General features: G+C 47.6%; 1 long non-coding RNA gene across 1 annotated transcript; it reads right to left on the bottom strand.

Annotated features, from left to right (window-relative positions):
• Window positions 1-252: 252 nt before the first annotated feature.
• LOC141559582 (uncharacterized) lies at window positions 253-5,209 on the bottom strand. The gene is made up of 3 exons (XR_012487500.1): window positions 5,106-5,209; window positions 2,349-2,508; window positions 253-561 (listed from the first exon to the last, which is right to left on the bottom strand). It is a non-coding gene; the product is annotated as an uncharacterized LOC141559582 (long non-coding RNA).
• Window positions 5,210-5,432: the final 223 nt, after the last annotated feature.

Raw genomic sequence — 5,432 nt, forward strand, 5'->3', positions numbered from 1 at the left:
CCTTAGAAGGCCTCAGAGGAGGCGAGCCGGGTAGAGTTCACACTGCAAAGGTCAGTGGTCAAAGGTACTCTGTTGGGCCTAGGACAGACTAGTAATTGTAACTGCCAGGAGTGCATGCTACAAAGCTCAGATTGTGTGCCAGATATTGATTGGAGTGTTGGAGCTACAAAAAGAAGCTAAAGAAACCCCTTTCCTCTGGAAGCTTACAATTTATTGGGAATATCCTTTGTGAATTAAAATGTTTCCCTCTTATTTGTCTTGGCATCCTTTTCAACTTTTAGTTGCCAGTATACTGCTCAGCAGCAACATTCTTTTCTTTTTTTTCTAGATAGTTGATATATTATTTTTCTGAGTTCCCCATCATTGGGGTCATTCAAACAGCCTCTGGATAAGGCCTGGTCCGTGTAGGCTCCAGGGAAGCTCCTCAAGGAAGTTTCATGGTGAGGACCCAGTCTCCTGGTCCAAGGGTGCAGTCTGCCAGAGGATCAGGGGGCTCAGGTTGGGTGCTGCTCCATACAAATTCTTTACAGCACTCTGGACTTCTAACAGGTCCTGTAAAGACTTAAGCCAAGATTTATTACTGAAGTCAAGGGGAATTTGCTGTACTATTCTGGGCACAATGGCCAGGGATGCACCAAAAGGGACTTCAAAGGGAGTTCAGAGAGTCAGGCGCCGCCCAGGTGTGTGAGGCTATGCATACTTGTTATGAAGGGCAAAATTGCCATTCTTGGGAGTATTACTTGGCCTTGAGGAGTTCTCGAGCCATCTGGTCCTTCATTCCGTCCGCATATTTTCTTGATATACCGGCTGTGGGGTTTATGTCCCTTCAGGCCCATGTAAGTGGTGACACGATCCCTGTATGGGGGTCGGTCCAGGTAAAGGCAAAGAGGGGCTGACTTACGGGCGCCAGGGCCATAGAGAAGCAAGCATCTTTCAGATCCAAAACAGTATACCACCCATGGCCAGGGTCAAGGAAAGAAAGAAACTTGTAAGGATTCGGAACCATAGGGAGCACTGTCTCCACCTGAGAATTGACCTCCCAAAGGTCTTGCACTGGTTGTAGATCCCCGGACCCAGGCTTGCACACAGGCATCAAGGGGGAGTTCCAGGGACTCCAGCACGGCCGGAGGACCCCAGCCTCAAGGAGTCCATCAATGTGAAGCTTGAGGCCCAGCAAGGTGGGTTGCCCTAGGGGGTACTGATTAACTCAAACTGCAGGCACAGTAGCCAGGAGCTGCATGACTACTGGGGCTGATGAGACACAAAAGCAAAAGAATTGGTCTCAGCCCATTCCTCAGGGACAGCCTATTGAAGCTCAATAAGGAGTGAAGAGCACTCTACTGACCGGTTTCTGGACTTAGTGAGTGTAAGCAGGTGGGATTCCTCAGCTAAAGGACATGTCACCATTAACTGCAGAAGGCCCAGGGCGACTGAAGGAAAGGGTCCTTCAAAGGAGATAGTGGCGTGTGGCTTGTATAGAAAGTCTCACCCGAGGAGGGCATGGGGACAGTCCGGCACCACGGGGAAAGAATGTGTTACTGGTTCGAGATAGTTAATGGTTCGAGAAGGTGTGAGCGGGGCTGTCTGGGACGCTTCTGTAGCCCCCTGAACTTGGATAGAGTGGGAACTTAGACGGCCATAAGACTGTTGAAGTACTGAGGCAGCCGCCCCAGAGTTGAAAAAAAGGAAACAGGAAGACCCCCAACATCTGAGGTTACCCTCAGCTCCTGGGGGTATAGAGGGATCATTATGGAGTCGGGCCCCCCCTACTGGGGAGTCAGAGAAACTAATTGTTCTCTGGGCTATTGGCTCGGGCACTCATTTTTCCAGTGTCCTGAATGTTGGCAATATGCACATTGATCAGGAGACAGGGGTGGTCTGGTTGAACACCCCCGCTTCTGTGTGGATCAGGGACCCCATATCTACGGGGTCCCCTGGGGTTAGGGGTCTGAGCTTGAGTTTCTGCTAACTTGGCAACTACCACCTTGGCAACTGTCTTGGTCTGTTTAACGGTGCCATCCTCCCTATTGTCATAGACCCTCTTGGACACCTCTGAGAGTTCAGTTAGCCTCTTTCTCTCGAATCCATCACATTTCTGGATCTTCTTGTAAATAGCAGAGGCTGAATTGGACACAAAATCAATAACTATTGCCTGCCAGTCTTTAGGGTCCTCTGGGTCGATGGGTGTGGAGGCTCCCTAGGCTTCCATAAGACGCTCTAGATACTTGGCAGGGACTTGTTTTTCCACGTCTGATTTCAGTGAATTTTCACATATTCCTCGGTTTCCTAACTGCCTCCCACAAACCCCCCTAACAGAAACTGGTGATACCTGTCAAGAGCCTCCTTACCTTGATGAGTATTGGGGTCCCAATCAGGAGGGGACTCGGTTAGGACGCGCAAGCATCTCTCTGTGTCTGTTGTGGGGTTTCCATCTGGACCAAGGACTCTTTTACGGGCCTCCCCTAGAATCCTCTCCCTTTCTTCAGTGGTGAAGAGGACATGCAGGAGCTGTTGACAGTCCCACCCACCCACCCACCCACTTAGGTTGGTGGATGTAGAAAACGGTCACTAACAGGGAAAAAAGGGACTGTGGTTTTTCGGGAAAAAGGAGGCTTCTGCTGTTTCCAATTGTACAGCTCACTAGTAGCAAAAGGGACCTATACCATAAAGGGGCCATTTTGTGCCTCAGTAGTTAGGATCTGCCTCAGGGGGAAAAGAGTGGTGGGGAAAGCGTGCAAAGGTTGCACAAAGGGGTGGCTAGCAGAGGTGAGTCTGCTTCATCCATTATTGCATACACAGAACCTCCCCTAGTGTGAGGTGGCCATGGTGCAGAAAACAGAGAAAAAAAAAAGAAATGACAGCTGGTGCCTAAGGAGGAGGGGCATGTCAGGACTCTGGGGGAGGGGCAGAGGGGTTAGGAGCAGGAGGAGGCAGGGCCAAGGAAAGGGGGTCCATTGGGCCTGGAGGGGAGAGTAATAGAGGGTGGGGAGATTTCTTGGACACCTGAAAGGCAAGGCTAGCATTTTTCTGACCACCTCCACAGTGCTAGGGCGGCTCAGAACCTGTATCTGAATTTTGCCAGGAGGTTTAAACTTCAGCCAATTCAATATGTATGGAATTTGGTCAGGATGTCCTGGTTCCCCAAAAATTATCTGCTTAACCCTCAGCCAGATCATGGGGTCAAAGGTTCCCTCAGGGGGCCAATCTACTGCAAAAGTGGGCCATTGTAGGCAGCAAAGCATCTGTAGCTGGCCAGAGTTAACCTTTTCAACCATATCCCTGGGCTATGGCACAAAATTGTTTAAAATCTGAAAGGACGCCTTGTAGGGGAGGGTCTGGGTATCCCCCAGGGTCTGGGAGGCACCCTGGCCCATGGCAGCAGAGAGGATTAGGGAATAACACAACCCAATGAGTCAGACACATAACACAGGAGAGACAACCGGCCACCAGAAAGAAACAATTGGGACCGTCACCCGGTGCCCCTTGTAGGTTGTCAGCAAGGGTGTTTGGAAACTTTGACAATCCCCTGATCTCTCAGCGAAAGATCTTTTGGCCAGTTTGTCTTAAGACTTTAAGAGAGTTCTTCAACCAGCAGACAAACAATCACACAGGACACACAGGGCACAGAACAACACTGAAAGATTCACACAGAACACAGAGAACACAGACCACTATCAACAGAACACTCAGACAAATCACACCTGCACAGAACACAGAACACATAGTACGAGAAAAAGAAAAAAAGGTCCCAAAAAGCTGCTGATAATCAGATCAGACCAGATGTGTCTTAGACACTCAGGATCTTCCCACAGAGTCCTGGGTTGGGATGTCAACAAGGGCTCAGATGTTGCGTCCACCTTAGCCACTTGTTACAGATGTAACAGATGGTCTGGGGAGTACCAGACAGATGGCTACAAGATAGTCAGGAAGCTGTGGGGACCCTTCAGGATGCTATTGACCACATTAGAATTTGGACTTTTGTACAATCGACCTACACCGTTTCAAACTCTCCAGGGGCCGGGGAACATCAATCCCTGTGGCCACCCCCTCGGAGGTGAGCAGTGTCAGTGGATCCCACAGAAGGTGAGCCAAAGGCTATCCCGGTGGAAGCTCCAAATGAAATGGATGGACGTGAGATAGACAGCTCAGAGCAGATTGTTTAATTTAAAGCATCATTGCCTGGCTGGCCAGAGACTAACCCACTGGACAGGCTAGTAGAGATCAGCCCTGAAGCTTTAGCGAGGTACACTTTCAAGGGTGTTTGCCACATCCTGGTACAGCCCTTGTGGTTACAAATTTTGGGAATCACTGACAGTTTCTCGTTTACAATGGGGAAATGTCTGGATGTGAGTGAACACACAATAGAACCTGTCCACATGTTTTGCAATATTGTCCTGACTCTGTTAGGCACACACTTCTTGGAAAATCTGGGAATTCTGCGGCTTCTCGGAAAATCTAGGGTCTCATGAACCGGGGGATGAGGCCCAGTCTGAACTTAACACTTCCCTGAATTTAGTTTAAGCAACATTTTCCTATAAGCCTGAGGCCTCTTTACCCAGGGTAACGGGGCTAGTCTTTTGTCCATTTCAGAAGTATTTCTACTACTCCCTCATCATTAACTGATCTGGCCAAGGCCTCTTTAAGGCATCTGAGAACATCAGAGAATAATTCTGTTGTGTGATGCTTTGAAGGAAACCACTAGATTGTTCTGGGAATTTCCATCCAAGTGTTTATGTTGCAAGAAGTTACCTACTGATAAACCTCAATAGGATTGTCTATCTGCTCAATGCCATAATAACATTATATAGGAAAAATATGTGGGGAGGGAAGACAGAAGGCCCTGCTTAGCATAATATTCAGTCAGCTTCTCCCTATCACCTTCCATTTTTTAGGATCTAAAGTCCCTTCTTTTGGGAGACATGGTGAAAGTTTTTTCCCACTATATCTAGGAATTGTTTAATTTGTTACCTGGTTATTGCAAGCCCTTGTTTCTTTATCAATTTTACTAAGCATTTTTCATAAGTCTCCCGCCTTGGCCATTTCATGTCAATTTAGCCCATTTTCAATTACCCAGTCAAAAATTAAAGTAATCAAAATTTCCTTACCAGGTCTTCCCCATGTCCTTCCCCATCTAGAGGGTTTCTGAAAGGACTGTTCCTGCAGGATTCCCACACTCATGACCCTTGAGTATCATTGCTTTGTTCTCGGCTCATTGGGTGTCACTTGTTCCAAACTTCTAGGATCTAATTCAGACCAGCAAAATAGACGACATCATGTGAGAGGATGGCACAAGGAGACAAGAAGCAACAGTATGTCAGTGAATTGTCAGTGAATACCTCTGGTTTATTGGTTTATTTCACTGACCCATAGAGTATATACATATATATATATATATATATATATGTATATATGTATATACATATATATATATA

Source organism: Sminthopsis crassicaudata, chromosome 3 (assembly GCF_048593235.1).
Source record: "Sminthopsis crassicaudata isolate SCR6 chromosome 3, ASM4859323v1, whole genome shotgun sequence".
Lineage (NCBI taxonomy): Eukaryota > Metazoa > Chordata > Mammalia > Dasyuromorphia > Dasyuridae > Sminthopsis > Sminthopsis crassicaudata.